Source organism: Herpailurus yagouaroundi, unplaced genomic scaffold (genome assembly GCF_014898765.1).
Source record: "Herpailurus yagouaroundi ecotype Mexico unplaced genomic scaffold, PumYag 77, whole genome shotgun sequence".
Lineage (NCBI taxonomy): Eukaryota > Metazoa > Chordata > Mammalia > Carnivora > Felidae > Herpailurus > Herpailurus yagouaroundi.
The window spans coordinates 46805679-46832291 of record NW_024412388.1 but is presented as its reverse complement, the minus strand read 5'-3'; the positions used below and the strand labels follow the sequence as shown (position 1 = coordinate 46832291).

General features: G+C 42.2%; 1 protein-coding gene across 15 annotated transcripts in view; it reads left to right on the top strand.

Moving 5' to 3' along the window:
• DAB1 (DAB adaptor protein 1) overlaps positions 1-26613 on the top strand; it is a 1153213-nt gene that overhangs the window by 685535 nt on the left and 441065 nt on the right. The window lies entirely within an intron of this gene.

The window sequence follows — 26613 nt, the reverse complement described above, 5'->3', positions numbered from 1 at the left end:
TGGGTGGGTCTCTTGATTTGAGCTCAGGTCAGGACCCAAAGGTCATGGGATCTAGCCCCACGTTAGGCTTCATGCTGAATATAGAGCCTGCTTGGGATTCTCTCTCTTTCCACCTCAGCCGCTCTCCCCCAATTGCTCTCTCTCTCTCTCTCTCTAAAAAAAATAAAGAATAGCTACATATCTCCAATAGAAGTAAAAGATGTAGCTTGTGAGTCCATGTATATAAGGATGCTTATTACAATATTATTTATAGTGGTGAAAAAAGGACACAGCCTGAATGTTCTTCAATACAGCAGTGGTTAGATATACTATGGCAATTTATATTATAGAATATTGTTCAGCTGTTAAAAGGATGTCTTGATTTTATATATATTAATCTAGAGAAATGTTCATGATGTACTGTTAAAATAGCAAAAAAATTAAAAAGTTGCAGAGCAAGGAATATGCCATCATCTCTTATTTAATGAAATATATGTTTTTATGTAAATTTTATATTTATAATAAAAATAAAAATTTATATATATATTTAAATGAGGATAGATAGAATGGAGGGGACTATTAACAGCCGACCGTTACCATTGTTTACATGGATGGATGGGAGAGAACACGGCCAAGCCTGAGTGCTTCAGTGGATAGCCAGGGGTTGAGAGCCAGAGACACTAAATATAAAAGTCATGGGGCGCCTGGGTGGCGCAGTCGGTTGGGCGTCCGACTTCAGCCAGGTCACGATCTCGCGGTCCGTGAGTTCGAGCCCCGCGTCGGGCTCTGGGCTGACGGCTCAGAGCCTGGAGCCTGTTTCCGATTCTGTGTCTCCCTCTCTCTCTGCCCCTCCCCCGTTCATGCTCTGTCTCTCTCTGTCCCAAAAATAAATAAACGTTGAAAAAAAATTTTTTTTTAAAAGTCCGGCACCAGGACTAGAGCAGATCTTCCTCCTGGGGCAGAGGCAATTTCTGGAGGGAGATGGCAGTCCGTGCAGAGCTGGAGCAGGACCAGAAGCAGTGAGGAGGTCTGGAGCGGTCGCCATGGCCCCGCTGGTAGTCCACAGCCGAAGATGGAGACTGTTAATGAGGGTTCACATGGAACCCCTAGGGGTACCCGCCCGGCCAGGAAGGAGTGAAGAGGAACCAGTATCTGCACTCTACCTTGGACCTCTCCACCTCCAGTCTGGATCCTCCTCATCACCCCTAAAAGCTGAGCGTCCAGACATGGGTCTGTGTGGGTTGCTGGGCTGCTGTCCCGCTTGCTCCTCTGTGCCCCTCCTGAGGGGATCTGAGTGTGAATTCTCAAAGCCTTCTGGCTGTTCAGCCCCCTCCACCACGCAAGGGATCTGTCCCTGACATTTACAGAGCTCCGGAGTACAGAGGACTTCACCTTTCTCTTTCCTTCTCAGAAGTGGCTAGGACCCAGCCTAGCCTACATTTGTTTCTCCCATACTATTACAGGAAGGTGTGTCTTCTCTGTCCCCTGAGCTCTTCCTCTCTCAAGCCTCATGAGGAGCGGGAACTTCTCTGCATTCTCTTTCATTATCGTACCTGAAGCGAGCCCACTGGCTCACCATCAATGGTTTTATCATAATTGATCAGAGGAGTAACAAAGAAGTAAATTAAGAAGAAAAATCTAAAACTATTATCTTGGTTTTTCGTTCCACAATCCCTTGCTTCGATAAGTCAAATTCCCCCTCAGGCCCCCACTTTTGGTATACAGTTTATTACCATTCCAGAAAGTTCACGCTTTCCATCACAATGAGGCACTTAAGTCAATTAAAACAGGTATGAATGATTTTGCTTGTCAAAAATCAGATTGGCAGGGGTGCCTGGGTGGCTCAGTCGGTTGAGCGTCTGACTCTTGGTTTCTGCTCAGGTCGTGATCTCATGTTTCATGGGTTCAAGCTCAGAGTCAGGCTTTACACCATCAGTGCCGGGATTCTCTGTCTCCCTCTGTCTCTGCCCTTCCACCCCTCCTCTCAATAAATAAATAAACTTAAAAAAAAAATAAGAGAGGCAGTCCACTTGCCCCTGAGTCCTGATGACAGCCCTTTGGGGTTATTTCCTCCAGGAAGGTAATGTAAATTAAAGTCAGCATCCCTCCGTTGGGAACTTAACAGTAAATCCTAGAACAGGCAAAGCCAACTCTGGAGACTAGCAAAGCAACGTTTAACATACATGCACTAAATCACCCAGACCAAATCTGGACCTCAGTCTGGTCAATCCCCAGCAACATCCCAGTGCTCCTAATTGTTAATCAAATGTTTGTAAATTGCATGTGGTTCGACTGTGCTTTGGGATTACATGATTTAAAGCTATCCAGAGGAATCCTCTGGTGCTACAACTAATTAACCCTAATTCATCTGTTTTGGAAATCTGAATTTACTCCTGAAGATCAAGTGTTTGGAGAATAAAAGAGTAGACAACGTGCAATTAATTAGGGAAGGCTTCCTGGAGGGGGTTCTTGGGGCCAAATCTTAGAGGGACAATGATCACAGCTCCTGTTAAGAAATGAAAGAAGAAATGCAGCCAGCTTCAGTGAAGGGCAGCCTAGTATCCCAGCAGCAACAAACCCTCCGGTGACCAACAATGGAAACTTCTCTTATGGATATATGGTCATTTACAGCTTACAAAGGGCTTTCTTGCACATCACAGCGATGTTGATTTACTGAATGCATACACAGTACATCAGTGCTAAGTGCTTATACACACTTTTACAGTTATCCTACTCACATCCCACTGGGTTTGGGGTTGTTATCCCCTTACTCCAGAGGAGGAAACTTGGGCTTAGGCTGCTGCTTAAAGTCGTATGTGTGGTGTGGAAGTCAGCTGATAAACAGAGATGCGACGGTCTGAATTCAGGTTTACCTGTCTCTGTGGTTCTAATCATAGCATCCTCCTGGGGCTCAGAGCAGGACGGAGAAAGGCAGGCAGTGCATTGCAGGCAAATATGTAACACGAATAATAACACTGCCTTCCCTACTGGCCCGTTTCAAGCACTTTGCAAAGCACTGTACGGAGAGCATCTCCATTCATCCCAATAATATCTTGACATAGGTGTCAATTCCCACCAAACCATCAGGAAACTGAGGATCAGAGAGAGCAAGTCATGTATCCAGAGTTATACTGCTACTGAAAATGTAGACGTCCCACCCTCGGTCTGACTACAAAGAGCAAGATCTTTACCCCTTCTCTCTTCTGTGCAGCAGGCTTGCCCTGCACATCTGGGAGCCGGCATCTATCAGGTGGTGTTCCTGCCTTTGGAGAGCTCACCACCTAGCAGGGGAGTCAGACCTCGAAGCAGCCTGTTTCAGTCCAGGGCGGGTGGGGAGAAGAGATAGTATCCCAGAGGAGAGGTTCTAGGCCGGTTTTGAGGTTGGCTGCTGTTAACCACTGTTTTACAGATGAGAAGAGGCCACGTTTCCCACGTTTGATGTGTTCAAGTTGACAGAAGTTGTAAGAGGCAGTGTCAGGACTTTATACCAAGTTCGGTCTCTCTGCCTCAGCCACCAATGCCCCCTTTCTTATACTCTTCTTGTAATTTTCCAGGAAATGTTAAAAAAAAAAAAAAAAAACAGTTGAGACCACTTATTTACCAGTATTTGCATATGTGACACCAACCCCTGGAGCCAATTCTATCTCTCTCATCCTCGAAGATAACCGAGAATAAACTTCCAATTTCCTGCTACCTGCTGTCTCATGCTTGTTCGTGTGCCATGTCCTCTGCCGGCTGCTGGCTCTTCCTTTCCAGACCTTTAAATGCTAGCGAAGTTCAGGGCTCAGTTCTGAGCCCTCTTCTCCCGCTGCTCTTTGCCAGCCCCTCGGCTTGACATGCCATTTCTATGAGCGTGACTCCTAAATATGTCTCCCACCTTGACCTCTTCCCTGAGCTCCAGACTGCTTACTCCTCGTCTCCAAGTGGTGGTTTCAAGTGTCCTAACTGGAGCTCTTCAGCGTTCTCCTAAGCATACTTCTTCCCTAGTCTTCCCGTCCAGCAGATGGCAGTCGCATTTGAACTCAGGCCAAACAAAAGATTCTTGAATCACCTTATTTGTCCCCATCTCTAGGCCTACTACACTGAGCAAGCCATTGTCTTTTCTTGTTTGGACTGGACAATTTGGCTGGTTGCCATCAGCTGCTCTCTGCCCTCCTCGATTCCTCTCCTGCTCCCTATAAGCTGTTTCCTACACAGCAGCCAGAGGGATATTTACATGGTGCAAATCAGATCATTGACGATTCCCTGCCCCAGAACACATATTCAGAAAACTCCGATGGTACTCATCACATTTAAATAAAGTCCAGACACTCACATGGCTCCTGAGGTCCAGCATGATTCAGCCCTGGATTATTGATTTCTGCTGCGCTTTGCCGACACTTGAAGCCTGTTCCCACTTCAGGCTTTTATCTTTGTGTTTCCTGCCCAGAAGCGCTTCTTCCTGAGATCTTGAATAGTGAGCGCCCTCACACCCTTTTAGTTCCTGCTCAGGTTTGTCCTGTTCCCACTTCGTGCGTTTGTGCTGTGTTATTCTTAGTCACCACAGCACTTCTCACCATGTGAAATATTTTTGAGTGATTTTCCCATTTTACCTCTGGAATATATGCTGCATAAAGGCAGGGGTTTCCCCCATCATCCCCACTGCCAAAACACAATGTCCACAATGCCTGGTATAAAGGAGACACTCAGTAGAAAGGTTGAATTAATGAATTAATTATTCTTGGCAGTTATAAAAATAATACATGTCTATGACAGAAAATTAGGAAATAATGGTATAAAAAATCAATAGACATTTTGGTATATTTTGTTCCCATTTTTTTCTTATGCATATTTTGAGGTTGGGATTATTAGGTACATTCAATTTATATTCAACTTTTCATATTAAACCTACCATAAGCAAGTCTCCATATTGTGTCCAATATTTCACATAACATGTAATTAACAGACATAAATTCTTTTCTTCCTATCTTGATTTCCTTCCTGAAGAACTCTTACACAAGTGTGTACTGTGGTTTGTGTTTAACTAAGATGGTACAGTGCCTTTAAAAGACTATGTAAACGTGAGGAAGTTATTAACCTCTTTGGACCTCAATGTCTTTATCTACAAAATGGGAACAATAAAACCTACCTTGCCTAATTTACAACATTGTGTGAGGATCTAACGAGATAATAGGGCAAACATCTCATTAGATATCAGCTTGAATGTCTTTTTTTTTAAACTAGTACCGTACAAGTGGAATAAAAGTTATAGGAGAAAATATGACACCAAGTAATTTGTGAAGCAATTTGAAATTCGTGAATAAAAAGCTATTGGCAATTGTTCTGTGCTGAGTGAGACATGTCCTAATGTTTGTACTTAATATGCTAAACAGTTGCCAATGTCTAATTCTAGGTTCGTACCCTGCAATAGCTTTTTGGGTTTTTTTTTTTTTTTTTTTTTTTTACAACTTTCAGCTGTAAAACTGGGGTCAATTATTTTTAGCCATTTCTTCAGCCTGTCTCATTAGCAAAGTACTTTGAGGTAATGACTTGGGCATATTTGATGATTGTTCATTTTGAAAGATGTCATTTTAAGACTTTTCTGGAAGTTTCAAATCTGCCTGTGGGAGATCTGTTTTATGCCAAAATGTCATTTCAAATTCAAGCCTACATACCGCCTAACACTGGGCCCTTATAAATGTTTCACACCACCTGCATTTTTTATCATGGCTCTTTCATGTGAACTTGAATTTCTTGCGACTCACCTCTACTCTCTATCTGAGGGGGAGAAAGTAATATTTTTAAATGGCCTTTTTTCCCCTTTGTCAGAGGAGATAAAATTCCCCAATTATTTTCCCCTTGTGCATAGATATTTATATTAATATTTTAAGGAATGGGTTCTTTATAGTGTTATTCATGAACTCATGTGTTAAATTTAAAACAAATGTGTCCTAAAAATGAATATTTCATCTGTGTTTAATACCTGAAACCAGACTCATGTTGACTTAATTTCTTTGGTCATAAGAGAAACCTATGAAATGATTCAGATTCTTTCATTCATTCAACAAATATTTTAACAAGCTTATTGAGTGCCTCCTACATTATCTTTTTTTTTTTTTTTTAACATTTATTTATTTTTGGGACAGAGAGAGACAGAGCATGAACGGGGGAGGGGCAGAGAGAGAGGGAGACTCAGAATCGGAAACAGGCTCCAGGCTCTGAGCCGTCAGCCCAGAGCCCGACGCGGGGCTCGAACTCACGGACCGCGAGATCGTGACCTGGCTGAAGTCGGATGCTTAACCGACTGCGCCACCCAGGCGCCCCTACATTATCTCTTTTAATCCTTATGAGAACATGGCAGTGTAAGATTACATTCATCGTCACCATCATCATCATCATCCCTATAATGTGGATGAGAAAACCAGGACTCAGAACAAACACTCGGGATACGCAGTCTGGGGAAAAATTAGAGATGTCAAGTGCAATAGCAAGAATGAGAGAGAGAGAGAGAGACAGAGACAGAGACAGAGACAGAGACAGAGACAGAGACACAGAGGCAAAACCCAGTAGAAACCTGAAATAAGAGAATTCTATTGGGAAGAATTGTGGTCAGAGCTTCCTTACTGCTTCACATTGGGATCAACTGGGAATCTTTAAAAATTACTGCTGCCTGGTTTCCATCTTAAGACACTGTGATTTAGTTGGTATGGGTTCTAATCTGGACATCAGGATTTTTTTTAAGAAAGCTAATGTGCAGCAAAGTTTGGGAGCCAGTAGTCTCGGTGGTGGCTGGACTATTGTATGTAACGGAACTGAAATAACTCCTACTCTGTGTTGTCCATCACTGGGTCTTGATGTTCTAATGGATTGGGCTGGTTTTAGGTCTTGGGATAGAAAACACAAGTCCCAAATCCATATCAGAAGAAGAAAGGCAGCAAGTATTCATGGGAAAAGGGCAGGCTTTTGTTACTTAGCTTCTCTGAGCCTCAGCTTCCAGGTACCCAGGATGGCTATCAGTAGATCTCTTGCAAGAATTAAATTAATTACCATGAACTTCTTTTTATCTAATGACACTGGAATCTTTAGTCAGTTATTTGGGAAACAAATAATAGTAAGTTAAAGCAGGTATAGCAGATAGCAGATAGTATTTTCCAAAGATGACCAAAATATCTCCCACCCCATACGATCTTCGTGTAATGTAACACTGGCATTTTCCCATCTGAGGCAGGGTCCTTGTTCCTTCCTCTTGAATCTGGGTGCATATTTGTAAATGCCCTGATCAGTAGGTTACAGTGAAAGGACACCCTGTGACTTAGGAGGTTAGATCATCCTCCTGGCTCACTCTCTCTCGAAATATGCATCTTGGGAGCTCAGAACTGATTTGTAAAAAGTCTGGGTCCCCTAAAGCTGCCATATTGGAGACACCAGGTAGAGAAGCCACAGAGAGACAGAAAGAGATGCCCACAGAGTGTCTGTGTCACCAGCCCAGGGCTGTCTGAGTCTTCTCAGCATCACCTGCCAGTTATGTGACTTCACTAGCCCTTGACCCAGGCCTTGACCTTTTAGCTGCCTCAGCTGTCAGGGTCAGAGAGTGCAGCTGTCTCACCCAATACTGCCCAAAATGCAGATTCATGAGCAAAATAAATATTATTGCCACCTTAAGCCACTAACTTTTGAATGTTTTGCTATGCTGCATTAGGTGACTAGAATACCAAGGAGTAATGAAAACAATATGTATAAAGGTATTAAATAGCTTATTTCAAATTAAATGCAACAATTCTTTTATGTAGCAACCTTCTGATGTAGAGCTAAGGTCTCTTCTAGGAGAATAAGGCCCACTGGCCAGACCCCAGCATTAAATATACCCCTGAAGCATTTTTAAAATGACTTTCACTGTGAGTTTCTTTAAAATAAAATGAGTGTTTAAAAGCACCTAAAAATTTGTTACCACTTTCCTCTGTCCTTTTATAGTCATCCTATGCTAACTTAATTCAACATTTTATTAGGTAGTTCATTTATTTTATCAAGTCTGCCCAAAACATTCAACTTAGATTTCGTAAAAAGAAATCTTTCTTCTTTGTGAATATATCACATCAATGTACATGTTACTTAGGAGATTACAGGATCAAAATAACAAGTACAATTTGAATAAACAAATATATGGTGAGCATATAGTTCCATTCATATGATCAGAAGTACACAAGTTTTCTAAAGGAGAGTCTACCAACCACTCAAGTTATTTAAAGTTATAGATATTAGTCAACAGCTTCATCAAAAGAATGAGATCCCTGTTAATTTAACAATTTGTTTAAGTGAAGGTGGGTTATGAGAACTTCTATGACAACATGTATAAAAGCACTTGCACACCGTGAGCCCTCATTAAATGTTAGTTTCTCTAAGCATTAAATCCTAATTTGCCCAAATCTCTGCTTGCAAGTTGTCTCTGACCCCAAGTACCAGTGGAGGAATTTTTAAAATGTAGCCTTTGATAGCCACCTACATTTCATACTATTTCAGAAAATACGTTCTATTTCTATTTGTGAAAAATCATTTCCCATGGGTTTGAATTCAGACCGGGTACATAAATATTTTCAAATCACTGGCAGAAAATAAAATTACATCATGACTAGCTTCTCTAATACTGTAACTACTGAATACACTTTTCTTGGAAACCAAATCTGCTAAAGCAGCCCTGAGACCCTGCGCTTTCTCTAGCCTTCAGCCACGTCTTTGTACAACTATAAATACAATAGAAGGTCTGATGTCCTGGGTCAGGCACTGAATTTTAGGATGAGGTGTGTAATTTACTGTAAGTTTATCATCGTAGAATCTAGTAATTATTCACACTTTTCATCAAGGCATAACTCAGTGACATCACTCTAGTCCTGTCCCTGCAGCGCCATCCCACACACCACCCCCCAGAATGATCTCGCAAACCCTCCACACCTAGAATGGGACAGTTCCCCAGTGATTCCTCATTGCCTGCGGATCAAGTTGGACCTCTGCCACATGGTTTATGTGGGTCTCTCTAGGATAAGGACCCTGACTTTTCTTTCAGCCTCATCTCTGAACACTCTCCTTTATATTAAGGCCGGGACCAAGCACAATGTGTGGCATAGTCAGATTTTGTTCCTTTTATGCCTAGCACTTCTGTTTTGTAAAACCAGAGTACCTACCCTATCCTAAATAAGTATCTTCCAAACTGTGGGTCTTGGCCCACTAAGAGGGCACAAAATCAATCTAATGGGCTTGAATCGCCATTTTAAAAAATTAGAATGGAATGGAATGAATCCAAGTACATTGGACACAGTAAGTATTGTTAAAGTTTGGTTTTGGTCATGTATGTGTGCATGTGTGTGTGTGTGTCAAATTGTGACATAAAGTATTTTTTTACAGTGGGCCATAAAATCAAAATACAGAAAATCTCACACCTCTCAACCATTTGGCATGTGGTTTGTTCTACGTGGAATCCCTCTCCATGCAACACCTGTCTTTCCAACAAATTCCAACTTACTATCCAAGATTCTTCAGTGAAGCCTTCATCAGGCTTTTGCTATGTGTTAGGCACAGAGCTAAATACTTTAGATGTTACGTGCCATTTTTCACATTCAGGACAAACTTATGAGGTTGGAACTAATAATATTCCCATTGTATAGACAAGGAAATGGGAAGTGACAGGTGCATTAAGTAAATTGCCCAAGGTCACACAGGCAATGAGTGGTCAAGCTAGGATTTGAACCCAAGCCTTTGAATCCTGAGTCTGTGCTCATAGCCAATACACTGAACAGCATCTCCATAACACCCCTGGGCTCAGCCCAGCCATTTTCTTCTGTGCTCCCTGGTCCGTAGTTAAAGTCGTCAGGATGGCATTTTCTACACTGTGTTGTGATTATTTGTTTACACGTCTGCCTCCCACATGAAGTTACAGAATCCATCATTAAGTGTGTCCTGTTCATTCCTTTTGCTTTAGGACCATGCACCTACATGTGTATCACACAGAAATCACTCGATAAATATTAACTGAATAAGTGCCAATGTAAGGAATTATCACCATCTCACAGAAGAGGAAACTGATATTTATCTAAGCGAGAGCTAGGCCTATTGTTCTTTTTGGCCTCTTTCTACAGTAATAAACTTATTAAAGTTTAGAAGGAGTGATTGCTTTGGATGAAGGTTAGAGAGCTCTTCACAGAGCTGGGAGAAATGTTATCAATAGAGGAAGGCATTATAGGAAATATTATAAATAATACGAAACAGGAATTTTTTTTTTCATTTTCCATTCATGACCACACTGTCTATAGGCATACCTAAGAATCAAGTTTCTCCTAGGTACTATTTTATCAGGTCCATTCACTCATTCATTCATCCAACAAATATTTCTGAGTCAAGCCATGTGGTATGTACTGGGATATATGGAGAGTGACATTAAGTTCCTCCCTTGAAAGTACTAACATCTGTAATGGTGATTATAATATGGTGTTGGCCAGTATCACCTCGCTGTTAAGGACCAGAACTTAGGAGCTGGGTGGTCCTGGCCTCAAGGCTAGGCTCCACCACGAAGGACATATAACACCTTGAGGACTTCAAGTAGATTCTTGGGAGCCTCTGTTTTCTCATCTCATTGGGCTGCTGTCAGATAATGTGCATGAAGCCCATGGCACTCTCTAAATGGAAATTGCAGCTTGATGACCAAAATAACATTTTTTATATCTGTAACCTCTAACAAGCTTACTTGACGTTTCTCTCTCTACCTTGATTTTTTTAATCCAAAGTATAGGCCTATGAATCTGAATGCTAATTACTATTTATTAGCCATTCTCCATAGAAAGAGAGGAAGGCTCCATCATCTTGTGTTGCCAGTTTGCTTCCTCGGTTGGGGGCCCAGGCCAGTGTCCTCCTTACCTCTCTTTCATTTTCCTGCTGAGTACAGACCACAGCCTCTCTCTTCTCCGAGACCCAGTACCTCCCCTCTGCATATCCCAGCACTTCCACATTCCTACTTAATATTTTTTCAGAGCATCTGGCATCATGATGATATATATTTATGGATTTTTTTTATGTCATAACAACTCTACGCTGACATTCCCAAGTACACCCTTAGAGCTTCTGTGTTTTCTCAACACTGAAGTTTTCTCAAACCCTAAAGTATCTGAAGGAGAATGATGTGTAGGAATGTGTCCTTCTTTTTATGCAAAGTGCACTTCTTTTGCCCAACTGTTGAATTTCTTCATAAATTTGAGCACATATATGTCTCATAATAGGATATTTCTTTCTGGCTAAATACTACAGATCCAGGAGGCTGAACCACTTCTCCCTAACACCCCTGGCCTGAGATTGTAACGCTTTCTAGAGCAAACAATGGGGAATAGAGCTTTATGCTTTCTGATGGAAGCCAAAAGGGAACCCATATTCATCAAATTAGCTTATTGTGTTTTTCTATTTTTTGTATCCAGTAAGGTTTCATGGATTCAGCAGACAGAGATGGGAGGGACAGTAAAAGGAGGGGAAATGGACTTTTCATGGCTGTGTAAATGGAAGCAACCCAGAAGCACCATTGATTTTCCCAGCAAAAGTATCCCACAAGTCATGACATCTGAATCATCCAGTGTCAGGATCTGGTTTAATTTCATTACATATTTGCAATAGCCTGCTGTCTGCTTCAGTGGGGAATTATAAATTTAAAAAGCACAAGTTCAGCTATTTGAATTCTTCAGATCATATACTCAGTATTATCATTACTCCCGTATTTTCAAGAGGAGAAAAAGCAAGTAACTACTCTAAATATATCAATATCCCATTAATGTGGTTACTTATAAAACTATAAAACCTATAAACAGTTTAATGGCTTTCCCCTAAATACTTCCTGCAATCTAATGATATGCATTGTTCTTTTATTTTATGTTGATAGTAAATCTAAGAATACACTTATACTTCTTGAGGATAGAAACTGTATTTTTCCTCTCCGCTATGGGCGTCTCGTCTTCAGAAATACAATAGACATTTTTATAGCTATTACGCTTAAAGGAAAATATATAGAAATGAATACAGGTGGGAGTGTTTGGGGAGATGGTCGAGAATGAGATCAGTGCAGACACCTGCGTGGATATTATATTCACGGTACTCAGATCAGATGCAAGACGAGACAAGATGGATGGCAAGACAAGATTTTGCATAGCCTCACTTCGTGGGTAACTTGTTGAGCACCTGAACGTGCCAGGAATTACGCTAAATGTTCCAGATATGTGCCTAATAATGTGACAATAGCTACTTTGGGAAAATGCTTCACCCATGCTTGGTAAAGTGCAACTGACTTATCATTTAGTCTTTAAAATTCTGCCTAAGTTCTCTAGAATCAGCGTCTTACAAAAGGGGATTCTTATGCAAGTAATTGACTGGGGATGTTCTCTCAAGGAAAGGAGAGTGAAGGAGTAGCACAGGGAAGAGGGAAGGCATAAGCAAGGATATAGCCTCTGGGACTGATACACAGAGTTTGCCTCATTTTGCATTGGTGGCTGCAGGGGGTCCTCCAGGGTGAAAGGCTTCCCCGAAGAGGAGAGCATTTCTCCAGAGAAGGGTCCAGTAAACACTCAGGACAGCTGGGGCATGGTGCCCAGCCCAGACACCAATGACATCTACTACATGCTCTTTGGAGTAGCTACTGTCCCATTTTTTAAGTGAGAAAACTAAAGGAAAAAGGAATTTGACTTGTCCAGATTCCCTTTTAGTAGATTGGGATTTCAACCCACATATGTTAGACTGTAAGCTCTTAATCCCCTCTTTGTCCACTGTAAAGGTAGTCAGGGTGATGAGCTTCTAATCTAAGTCATGTACAAAGTCCAGAAGTAACACAGAGGAGAAGGTGATGAACTTTCCAAAGAGGGGAAGGAATTCGGGGCTGTGTGGAGAAATAAAGCAAAGCCTACCTGCTCTGTTCGTTATGCAGGAAAACCCAAAGTTACAATGGCAAGGAAGAAGGATCTTAATATATTTTTTGCTGCAGAATCCAGTTCCTTTGTGTGCCATAAATATAAAGGTATGAACACACTAAGCAAATGGAAGGAGGAGAGTATTGTTTCTAAGTAAAATCTAGATCTTTAATGAAATCAAACTGGTAACAGCTTTATGTCTCTTCCCCTGGGATGACCCTCCATGTGTCTTAGAAGTTAAGATGGCAAATGCTTTCATCCCTGTAGCTGATGTGTCCTAGAACTGTCCAGACCAGAGCCTGGCTAGGGGGCCAACAAAACAGGCAGCGAGGAGGACCAGCCTAGACGTCCCTTCTTAGTTATCATCCTGGCACTGCTACTTACTCACTAGGGAACTTGCACAACATGAGTCTCTGGGCTTCTGTGTCTCACTTATATAAGGAAACCATATCTGCCCTAATCTCCTGCTTTCTGTAGTTTAAAGTGCTGTCATTCTTTCTTCCTGTCTGCAATCCCAGATTTTCTCTTCTGTAAGACTCCGCTCCCCCCAGCTGATACTCTAGGCCCTCCCCAGCCGTGGTTATACTTCTCACATATTCACCCTGACAAACATCTACACGTACGTTAACCTCCTCTAAAATATGGCTTTGACTCTGTCCAGAGTGGTGTATAATACAGATACGCGACAGTTTGGGGGGCAATCAAACAGGTACAGCACCATTCTACTTCCAGACATGACCCAACAGTTCTGAAGTACCATAGACATCTCGATTCCTATGTTGGAGCAATTTTAACTTCATCTTTGGTTTGGACATTTGTTTATAAATTACACAGAAAACAGTAATTCTGCAGAGTGCCTCCCTCTCCTTGTCCCCATTTAGAAAGGGTGGGTTTATTTTATATGTAATTCTAGTCACCACCGTCTCAGATCGCTTTGATATTGGGTGATAGATAGATCCTAATACTAGGTAATATTAACAGTATCTCAGTGATCTTTCCTTCAGATTTGATTCATTACCTTCCCCTCAAATATCTGGGAGGAGAAAGTAAAGTATGAGAAAGGGGGAATCGGACGCCAACTCTCTGCTCCCTTGATTCAACTCCAGGATGGTGATTTAAATGAGTGTTTGCCTTGTTGCAGATCAATTATTTTGAGGACTCAGAATTTCTTGCTGTGTCTTGAATTGTGCTGATGGTTTTTAAGTAGGCCATAAAAATTCCTGCGAATGATTTGTTTAATTATTGTCTTGCTCCTCATTTACATTTTTATCTAAAACTCTGAGAACTGAAATCTGTATTCAATTCCATTTCCTGTGAGCTACAATTTGCCTTGTTGGGAGAAATATCTGGCCTGTGCTTTATGTATGGAATAATACCAGTCAAGCAGAATTAAATGTCTGTGTTGTTATTGTGATGGCTATAGACATAGCTCTTTTTTTTTGCTGATTTTTCTCTGGTTTAGGACAATATTCGATGGCTTTTTAATAGTCATGACTCTTTTACATCACTGGAGGAATCATCAGTGTTTAAACGTGTATAGACTTTACCTTTCTGGATTAGACGTTCTGAGAACGGAGGGTTCCTACCCACTGCACTACGTGACTGGTTTTTACGGACTCTGTTCAGGGCTGTCCCCTCCACAAGGCGCAAATATCCAGATAAAAAGTAACGCACGCAGTGCATCATAAACCGTAGATCTGGAGATACCTTCAGTATCACCGCAGAAGCAAACTGTGGTGTGGCATCATGGAAAGAACATTGAAGACAGCGGAATTTCGCTTTACAAACATTTCTGTGCAGTGCAACACAAGTGCTTTTGAAATTCTGGAGTCTCGGTTGCAATAAAAACTGTGAAGAAGTAAAATTCTGGGGGTGAAAAGCTGCAGTTGCAAAAGAAACAAAGCAAAACATTCCTGAATACTTCTTCCCAAACTGCCAAGATTGCTCATGTTGATGAAAATACTATGAGTGTGCATTGGAGTCAGATTTGTAGGAGGGAAAACAGATCATTTCTCCAGCTCCTGCATGGAGACCGAGTTCTGCTAGGGTGAGGTGTCTGCCCAAGGTCTCCTGTGAGTTAGTGGCAGATTCGGGACAAGGAGTAGCAAATCTTGATTCCAAGTCCAATGTTCTCTCACCCTCAAACTGCTATAAATGTGACAAATTATCTTATTAGTTTAGCCTAGTTCAGCATTTCCTCAAGTGTGGGATGTTAATAGGTGTTACATGAAATAATAGTTTCATGGTCAAATGAGTATAGAAAATGCTGTTAAATAAAATTAAACACATTTCTTCATTTCAGGCTTCTCTGAACCTTTAATATGTTAATATATATCATGACTCTTGAAGAGGGAAATCAAATATACAGCTTTCCTAAACTTATTTGACCATAGAAATCTCTTTTGCACAGAATAACTCAGAGAAGACACTTGGAGAGGTTTGGGCCTCGCCGGTGGAACTGTATGTCTTTGTACCAGTCAAGGTATTGGTAGGAATTATAATTCAACCAAGATGGTTCAAATGGTGAGGCTGGCAAAAGGGGGTACGTCCAGAGATCCGGGAAGAGGTAAGGAAACCAATAAAGGACAGTGAATCACCCAGGCAGGGGGAAGGAACGTGGGAAGTGTTACCACTGCACTAAAGAAGCAGGGGCAGGAGAACCAGTCAGTATACGTTCCAGAACGGGGCTGGAGTTGTTAATGGACCTGGCATCCCACGGGGATGTGGCTTCTCTCAGAGCCAAAGTGATGAGGGAGGGAGGAAGTGGAGAAGAAAAATCCCAGCTTCCTTGTCTTTTTCCCCTCTGATCTGCTGTGCCTCCTATCGGTCAGACGTAGCTAGAAACCAGCCAGCAATGTAGCCTGGGTATTGCGGTGTCTATGTTCAGCCTCTCAAACCCAGAGGTGATCCGTGCACTTCTAGGCACTTTGCGTATATTGATAATTTCCTTAAATTTCACGAGAATCCTGTAATCCAGGAATCATGACCATTTGCAAATGAGGAAACAGACATAAACTCAACGTAGGTAGTAAGAAATGCATTCGGCCCCAGGTTCATCTGTCTGCCTTCCATTTTACCACATTGCTGAGCCAGAAAATATCAGACTTTCAGTGAAAGCTTAAGGAACTTGCAGAGGAGTTTTTCATCTTCAATTTCAAGCAATTTCATCTTATCACTAACACGATTAATCCTCCAACAGAGTAAGTTTAATTTGTAGGGCCCTTTTTTTTTTTTTTTCCTCTGCAGGAACAGACCTGATTTTATTCATCTCTGCAATCCCAGATCCTAGCACGGTGCCCAGCACTGAGTTCATATTTGTTGAGTGGATGCAAGAATGAATGCGTGAGCGAGTGAACCGTAAATCAGCATTCTGAGGATGTTTTCTCAGAGCTCTGTTGGGACCAAGTTGGCCTATCAATCTATTTTTAAATGTTCTGGCTGGTTCGAAATGGGAATTTTTCCATGTGGAGCATCTGTTCGTGACTTTTTCTTGGATAGCTGTGATACCTCTCTCCTTACAACCCCCATATACACACATTAAACACACACGTGTAGATGCACACACCCGTACGTTGCCTCTCTGCCTCCATCTCTGCCATACGAATCCTTCCTGGTTACAGCCACCAGATCTGTAAATGGAACCTTTATAATGTACCACAGATAACCACATCCTATCCCAAACCTCTTCCATTTCCTTCGGAATCCTATAGTAGCTCCCCGGTGCTCATTAGCTTAATACATATCTGGTGAATTTAACTAAAACGTATATTTTCCATCCTAAAATTCCAATTTTTCCATTCTCTACGTCCACTGAACCTTACTCCACTAACTGTTCCGATATGAACCCTTCTATCAGACCAGGCTAGAACTTTCTCTCAAAGATGCCGTGGTCATTCTTTCCTCTATACCTTTAGCCATGCATGTTCCCCATGGAATGTCCCTTTTTTCCCTCCTTGTGTTGTCTATTCATTTATTTACTCATTCGCTGAGCTCTTCTGGTATGCCAAACACTGTCATATGGAAGCAGATCCCAGGGAAAATTAACTTGGTCTCTGAGAAGTGCAACATCTTTCACAGGAACCTGACACCCTGAGCGAGAACATATGATGCAGTGTGCTGAATGCTGTACTAGAGGCATGAGGCCAAGGGAGAGAGCCAGGGAGTGGCAACCCCAGGAGTTCAGGAACAGTGTCTACGCCAAGTGCCCAATACATTATGGGAACTCAACAAATATTTGTTGAGTGAATGAAGTAACATTTGAACTAGGTTTTAAGACTGTCTACCTATATCTTCCAAGAACCAGGTTAAGATCTTCTTCCTGCCTGCTATGAAATCAAATGCTCTTAGAGTTCTCAGAGAATTCTCTCAAACTTGCTGCCGTGAATCGCTCCGTATTTCATGCATCCAGTAACAATGTACGCATTACTAAATTCAGATTATAGCATAACTTTTTTTTTTTTTTCAAATACCATCTAACACTACGCTGGATATACACTGAGTGTGGAAAAATGGTCTGGGATTCAGTTAAATTGATTCTAACAGAAGTGAAATATGTGTATATGTACATCCACTTGGAAATGATAAGTTTGAACAGTGATTTAGAGTTGATGATATGGGTTCATCCTAGGAGAGCTTCCTAAAGCTGTATAACAAATGACCCGGGGATCTTGGTATAACATGGATTCTGATTCAATGGGGTGGGACCTGAGATTCTATATTTCTGACATGCTCCGAAGAGGTGACAGTAATGCTGGCCCATGCTGGCCACACTTTGAGTAGCGTGATGTTAGAGGAAAGAGGGACAGAAAATAACACCTATTGAGTTCATGTTATATATCAGGCACTATACAAGGCTCTTTGCATACATTAACTCTATGGTTTTCACATTATATTCATAGGCTGGTTACATCCAGATTATATGAGGAAGTTTTAAAATATACAAATTCTCAGGGCACCTGGGTGACTCATTTGTAAGCATCCAGCTTCGGTTCGGGTCATGATCTCATGGTTCATGGGTGTGAGCCCCACATTGGGCTCTGTGCTGACAGCTTGGAGCCTGGAGCCTGCTTCAGATTCTATGTTTCCCTCTCTCTCTGCCCCTCCCCTACTTGTGCATTCTCTGTCTCTTTCTCTCTCTCTCTCTCAAAAATAAATAAACATTTAAAAAATATATGTACAAATTCTCAGGACCCACTTCTAGCAATTCTGACTCAGAGGGCCTGTGGTAGAAACAAAGAAATCAGTATTTTTGCAAAGCTCCAAGGTGATTCCAATGCACTGCCACATTCAGAATTCTAAGATGACTTCCAGTAACCCTTGTCCTTCTGTAATTTTCTCCCCTCTGAGTGTGGGTGGAGCTCATGAATATGATAAGCTAGGACTCTCATGATTATGTCACATTATATAGCAAAAGGTAGATTATCTGGGGCACCTGGGTGGCTCAGTCGGTTAAGTGTTCAACTTCAGCTCAGGTCACGATCTTGCAGTTCATGAATTCAAGCCCCACATTGGCCTCTGTGCTGACAGCTCAGAGCCTGGACCCTGCTTCAAATTCTGTGTCTCCCTCTGTCTGTGCCCCTCCCCTGCTCACACTCTGTCTCTGTCTCTCTCAAAAATAAATAAAACATTTTTAAAAATTAAAAATTGGTAGATTATCTGGTGAGTCTAATCTAACTACACAAGCTCTTTAAAAGCAGAGTTTTCTCTGGCTTGTGGCAAAAGAAATTGAAGAGCTTTCAAATGTGAGAAGAGGTCAATGCACCATGTTGCTGAGCAGAGGGTGGAGAGGATCATGTGAGAGGGAATGCAGGTAGCCTTAGGGACTTAGAGCAGTGCTCTGACAGCCAGCAAGAAAACAGCGGCCTCAGCCCTACAATCACATGGAACTAAACTCTGCCAACAACCTGAATAAGCCTGGAAGCTGATTCTTCCAGAGCCTCCAGATAAGAACCCATCTGGCCCTTGACACCCTGACTGTGGCCTTGTGAGCCCCTCAATAGAAACCCCAGCCAAGCCTGCTGATTTCTCACCTGCAAAAATACGAGAGAATGAATAAATGGGTGCTGTCTTAAGCTGGGAAATATGTGGTAATTTGTTATGCAGCAATGGAAAAGTAATGCATAAGCGTTTAGGTTTGGCAGTGACTACATTAAGTAATAGGATCCTCCCTTGAGCTCCGATGCAGAAGTATTATTATTTCCACTTTATGGTTGAGCAAGTGGAGTCAGAAGACTGAGGTTCTTTTCCCACAATCTCCCACCTCATGGCAGAGCCATTATATATATATATATATATATATATATATATATATATATATATAGTAATAATATATATAATATAATATATATCCATTTATATATGTGTGTATGTAATTTTTCTACTTCAAATATATATATGCATATGTGTGTGTGTGTGTGTGTATATATATATACATACATACATAATTTTCTTCTATTTCAAAGTTCTCTAATTCTCAAAAACAAAAAGGAAAAAGATCAAGCATACAAGAATTAGACTAGATAAGGCTGAAGAAGAAAGGCTTCAGTTCAGTCATTGAAAAAATGAGTCCTATTTCCTTCATGTGTCCACAGAAATTGCAAACTCCAGTCTGTTCTCTATATAAGATAGTTGAATGGTGTGAACAGATAAGGGAGGGTTGGGGTATTCTTCCAGGCTTAACGTGGCCATGATTCATGGGTAGGAGATGACTGTTCAGTCAGATTCACCTGACAGTGGCTCTGAAGGTTGGCAATGGGACCAGTTTGTCGGTGGCCAGGAACAGATGTCTGGGCTGCCTCTTTAACCAGGGTCTTACATCCTCCTGGCTCGCTAGACATAAAGAGAACATTTAGGTAAGTGGTCCACTGTGTCTCATCAACTTCCCAGAACAGGACGTCACGCATAGCGATGTCCACTGGAACATAAAACGTCGAGGCTCAGAGAAGCTCTGTTCTCTGGCTGTTGAGTCGGGAGTAGTCACTTCCACCAGAGGGATGAAGTGAGATGTGTGTGCTTGCTTCAACCTGGTCTTTTCATTGAGCTTTCTTCTCTGCTCTCGCAGACGCTAACTAAGGGCAGAGCCAAGACAAGAGGAAGAACCACCCATCCATTCATGCATCCGTTCTGCCCACACACATATATGAAGCTCCTGCTGGTGTATTCAGTGGGATTCAGGAGCAACTGGGCTTCATCAGACCACAGTTTTAGCACAAAACAAAAAGCGTCTCTTCTTCAGAAAGAGTAAAAATAAAAATCTATCCCCAATTCTGATCCTATCTTTTGAAAAGAGTATTTAACTATATTAATCTGCTTGCATAGGCAAGTTCCAAACGTGTGTAATAGGAATTCTACAGAAAGCCATCCAAGAATAATTTATGTAGCTCTTCCAAATAGGGGCTGCACTGGCTTCACTCACTGAATGTTTATTCATGTCATTCATTCATTTGCTCAAGGAATATACACAGGGTAGCTTCTGTGTGCTACCCAGGGAGGCAAAGGTACAAAGGTGAATAAAACGAAGGTTTGCCCTCAAAATCTGGCACAGGCAACCAAAACATATTAATAAGAACAACACATTTCGCATGCAAAGTGCTCTGATGGAGGGAAACCTACGTGCCCAGCCATAAACTCTTGTTTGTGGAAGTGTAGCCTGAAAACCAGAGGACTGTGCAAGTAGATTTTTCTGCTGGGTGAGTTTTTTTCTTATTTAATCTGCTTGTAAAGCCCTCCCTTTCCATTTCTGCAGCCACTCCATCAGGAATTTTGATGAACTGGAGGACAGAAAGCCTATCTGTATGTAAAAAAGCTGAGGTATTGCATAGTGCCTTTTGGATTTTTCCTCTGACAAGTGGTTGGCATCTGCTAACAACACTTCTTTTCTTGAGCTTTGTAACGTTGCCAGACTGAGAGCTGAGCTTTGAAAAAGGAGATGGAACTGTTAACAAATGCCTTTGTTATCTCTGGAATTGATTATTGTACAGTGGTTCGCGGAAAAAAAAACTTGATGCGTATCTTGTCTCAATATTTACCTGCTCCTCCCAGGAAATATTGTGCTAAGAGCAATTCCCTGCCGTACAACAAATGTCAACTTGCCTCAGATAGCTGGTGCAGTTCACCAATCGACTGTCCTTTTTCCGTCTGTGGAAACAGTATGATAAGACCCCAGGAAGAATTTCTTGTTAAGTGCTTGGAGATCTTTTGAATGTGATGGCTGTTTGAAGTGTTTCATATCCCTTCCTCCCCCTTTCTTTCATTTGAGAAATATTTATCGAAACCTTCTTTGTGCCAAGCCCTTCCCCGGCCCCTCAGAAAATACTAATGAATGAAACAAACCCAAGGCAGAATGGCCTTCCTGGAGATTATGTCTGCTGGAGGAGAGGAGGATTCTGCAAGCAACCCCAGTACGTGTTGATAAGCCAGGATTGCAGAGTACGTTTGCTAACAAGAAGTTATGTAGTAGAAGATCAAAGGCAGCTATTTGGAGAAAGTGATTTTTAAGCTGAAACCGGGAGGATAGGTGGGAGTTTGAAGTAATCCAGGCATGTGGTGTTGGGAGGGCAAGAGTGAGTGCGAAAGAAGCAGTGAAAACCAGGGAGATGGCATTTTCCAGGCAGAGAGGACAGCACATAAACAGGTGGGTTCAGAGAGCATGGCAAATAACCTTGGCAAGCTGCTTAACTTCTCTGAGGCCCAGTTTCCTCATCTCTAAAATGGGGGAAATGACACAACCCATACAACAGTGTCGTAAGGATTAACTGGATAGTCCATGTAAAGCACTTACATGTATTCGGTGTTTCTTAGTAAGCGCTCATGGACCATAAGCTAGTATTTATTCACTTATTGAGGGACTAAGACAAATTCAAGATCAGGATGGCTGGGCTTGCTGGTGTTTTCTCCCAATCTTGTATGCCAGACTTCCTTTACAGCTAGAATGTAGCCTGTGTTGTACATATGAAGCTCTCCAATGTATAGATGTAGCAAACATTTGTTGTTTATATGTCGGTATCTGACTCAAAATTATCATTCTTTGCAGACAAGTGCTATGTCTTATTTATTTCTGTATCCACACACATAATGTAGTGCCTGGCACAAAATAGTTCCTCAATAAATGTTTCATGGATGAATGAATAAATAGGAGAATATAGAAGCAGGCGAGTAGAATAGAATCCTATTAGATCTTCATGCTAAGCTAAATGCTGCAGGAAATTCAGAGAATAGCTCCTGAATTTAGTCTCTAAGATATTTACTGAGGGCTGTCCCAGGAAGACGTGAACAGACATATCTCCAAAGAAGACATCCAGATGGCCAACAGACACATGACAAGATGCTCAAAATCACTCATCGTCAGGGAAATTAAGTCAAAACCATGATGAGATATCACTTCATACCTGTCAGAATGGTTAAGCAAGAAATAACACAAGAAGCAACAGTTATTGGCGAGGATGTGGAGAAAGGGGAGCCCTCGTGCACTGTGGGTGGAATTGCAAACTGATGCAGTCACTCTGGAAAACAGTTTGGAGATTCCTCAAAAAATGAAAAATAGAACTACCCTACAATCCAGCAATAGCACTATTAGGTATTTACCCAAAGGATACAAAATATAGACTCTAAGCGGTACATGCACTCTGATGTTTATAGAAGCATAATTTACGACAGCCAAACTATGGAAACAGCTGAGTGTCCGTTGATAGATTAATGGATAAAGAAGATGTGGTATATATACACAAGCAAATATTACTCAGCTGTAAAAGAGAATGAACTCTTGCCATTTGCAATGACATGGATGGAGCTAGAGAGTATTACGCTACACGAAATAAGTCAGAGAAAAACAAATACCATTTGATCTCACTCGAATGTGGAATTTAAGAAAAAAAAAAAACCAAACGAGCCTAATGGGGGGGCAGGAGGCAAACCAAGAAACAGACTCTTAACTATAGAGAACAAACTGATGGTTACCACAGGGGAGGTGGAGAGGAGGATGGGTTAAATGGATGGTGGGGATTGAGGACTGCACTTGTGATGAGCACTGGGTGCTGAATGGAAGTGTTGGGTACCAGTCTTGCACACCTGAAACTAATATCACACTGTATGGTAACTAGCTGGAATTTAAATAAAAACTTAAAAATAAACTGCTGCCCCAGGCTGCCAAAAGTTTGGAACAGCAGAAGAATAAAAAGCTCGCTCACCCTGGAGATCTTCCCTCTCGTCTCAGAAAATAAATTTTGGGCATTGCATTTCTTCCCAATGCCTCCCTTGAGAGAAGACTGTGCAGCTAGACTGTACTGCATGATAATAAAAATCTAAGATCCTCCCCAAATAGAAATTCTTATTATATTATTATTTCAAGAATGATAGGTACACGCTTTTTACAACATGGGTATTTTTGAAAATATTCAAAATATACCCAAACATGGAAACGACCTGGGTGCCTTTGCACATGATAAACCACATATCCTATCATGTAGAATCCACTATCATTAATCCTGTGCTAAAGATGGGAAGACTGAGGCTCAGGGAGCTGTCCAGGGTAGCACAGTCACTAAATGGTACAACTGGTACTCAGACCCAACTAGGTCCTGTGTGTATAATGGCAAGAGGAAACAGTGCCTCTTAAGGATAGATTATGAAGCCCAGACTACCTTTGGGCTTGGTAAAGATATCCATTTGATAGTTTATGTTCCCTTTCTCCTAGATTTGATGGTTCTCCTTCATTCTTCCATTTATATGGATCCGACTCTCATTTGGAGGTTCTATTAAAGCAGCTTTCTTGAATATACCAACCCAACTGATTATAGATTCCGCTGGACTCTGTTGTTAGACCATCAGGTTTATACCTCTGGCGTAGGGCTTTTCAAATACTACATTACATGCATTATTTTTTTAATGTTTATTTTTGAGAGAGAGAGAGAGAGAGAGAGAGAGAGAGAGAGAGAGAGAGAGAATGCGAGCAGTGGAGGGTCTGAGAGAGAGGAAGACACAGAATCTAAAGCAGGCTCCTGGCTCTGAGCTGCCAGCACAGAGCCCAAGGTTGGGCTCAAACCCATGAACCGTGAAATCATGACCTGAGTCGAAGTTAGACGTTGAACCGACTGAGCCACCCAGGCACCCCTACATGCATTATTATTAAGCTGAGGCTGCCCTCAGAACCACCAAATGTTAGACCTGGAAGGCCTCTTACTCTGAGTTCAGATCTTATCTCTGTTACTCCTGAGCTGTATGTCCATGTGCATATTGTTCAACTTCTCTGTGCTTCAGGTCCTTATTTACAAATGGGAACAAATACTGCCTCTCCTAGGAGGAAATAAGTTCACACATGTAATGCACCTGCAAGTTTTGAGTGGCTGCTAACTATTTTCTTAGGCCCGCATTTAAAGCAAAGAATCCATTCTCCAAATAAAGCTGAATCTGAGGAAGGAAGGTACTGGCATTCTGTCTGTTTTACCCACCTGATTTGTGAGCACCCCTCACTCCGCCAGAATCCCTTGAGCACCATAGATCACCAACATTCTTTATGGACTAAAAAACAAAGGCCTAGAGAGGAGTGAAGTGACTTGTCTAATCTCACATGACCAGTAATTGGCAGGGAGGTCTGGCCTTGGGCCAGTGTTCTTCTCACTTATACCACACGTGACCATGCCTTACTGTCAGCTATCTTTATGTACTCCTTCCTCCTCCCCCCAGCAAAAAGCTTTGCATGGCTTTATTCATCCACTGAGGCTGTAAATATGACTAAGATCAGTCCCGGCACTTATGAAACTCACACTCTGGGGGGAGGGGAGAGAAACATAACAGATAATTATAATAGAAGTGAATTGATGCAATGATAGAGGTATGCACAGGGAACACGGATGAGAAATAATTAATCCACCGTTGAGCAGAACGTGAAGGAGGAGTAAGAGATAACGAGGCAAATTAAGCAGTGGAGGGGGGAGCATTCCTGGCAGAGAGGACACAGCTTGGGCAGACACACGGGGGCAGGGAATAGCATGACATCTGCGAGGAACTGCAATTTCCTTTTCCTGCTAGAGCGTGGAACCCAAGACAGGAAGAGGGGGAGACGGGCTGGAGAGAAAGTCAGGGGTGGCATACTGGGGTAAAGTCAGGGGTGGGGGAGAGGAGTCGCAGACGCCGTGTTGGAACATCTGGGGATTGATATTGGTTTCCAAAACTACTTACTTCAAAGTTGAGAGCATTGTGTTTGTAGGAAAAAAGAAAAACAACCTGCGCTTTAGAAAAAAGCGTTAAAATAGAGCATTGCCACACATATATTGGTATCTTCTGAAGTGATGGAAAAGGGAAAATTCTCTCCAACATTAGGCCAGCACAGAAGTGCTGAAAGTCAACAAAATAAAAGACATTGACCAATCGCTCTGCGTGTTGCTGTGGTACAGATCCGTGTTGATAAATAGAGATTCAGCCCTGAGAAGAGTTACCAAATGCTGTTCAAAGCGACCTTAGCTAGCAACACTTGTGCTCCATCCGTAACTAAGGGCAAGTTTTTCAAATAAGGTGAAGCTTCTACAGAGTTTGATAAAGGACAATTAATGGATGTGCTTAACTCTGGCCGGATATGGGCACTGACAGGTTAAGATACACCCTCCCTGTGGTCTGCAGGACCTTGCTGCGAGTGTAGGGGAGAGACAGCACGGACTGGCGCAGCCCAGACGAGGGGGCGCAGCCCAGACGAGGAGTCCTGGCAGCTAAAGTCCATTTATTAGCGTCTCTGCTCCTCCCCTGCTGTTATATTAATATAACGAATTGTTCACAGGTGCGTCAAATGAGGTTTAGACGATCGCTGGGAGCTCTGCTGCCCAAACAGGACAAATTAGGACGAACAGAGCATCAGGCAAACTACAGCCCCTCAGCAGAAGTACAAAGCCTGAATTGATGAAGGCCGGCGCTCAGATTTGGCCTTTCCTGGCCTCCACAGCAGCAGGTTCAGCCCCCTGCTCAGCCCTTGCTTGCCAAGAAGTGCTCTCTACCTTCCCTTTTGTGGGGATGGGACAGATGGGGTGAGTGTCCCAAGGAAACCGTCTTCTCCCAAATAATGATGAGAGTAAGTGTAACTGATGGCAGCATGTCCTGGGCTTTACTGTACGATCGTGCAGGTTTTTCCCTCAACACAAAGGCTCCAGAACAAAGGGGTGAATGAGTACTAGCATGGCGCTGCGTGGTGCCCCCCACACTGTGTGTCCTGCCTGGGCTGCACCCGCTGGAGGAAGGAGTGCCTTTTTCTAACTGGTACAAAGGCACCGTGTAGCCTTTGTGCAGCTTTTCAGAGGGAGTGTTTGGTTATTTTTTTTTTTTTCTTTTTCTTGCCCTCACAAAGGTGGAAGATGATCTAGTGGTAGACCCACAAATGCTACTATCACCCTTACAGCAATCCTATATGGTGCGCGTAGCGTTAGGATCCCCATTTTACAGATCAGAAAACTGAGTGCCGAAACGATTGAGCAACATGGTGAGAGTCACGCGTGCCAGAGCGAGGATTTGGCCCAAAGCAAATTCCCATTGCTCTGCTGCCTTAAACTCAACTAAATACAAATTTGTCTTCGTCTTTAGCTCCAGAAAGAGGAATGCGTAAGGAGAGAGGGAATACTTGGACACAATGGCATGAGAGGGGCTCTGTACTCAAGAGATCGAAGTTTGATGTTCTGTATGAAACTTGCTTTGAGTCCTGGTGTCGGCAACTCCTCTGAAGTTCTGCAGCTGATCTCCAAGGTCTCTTCCA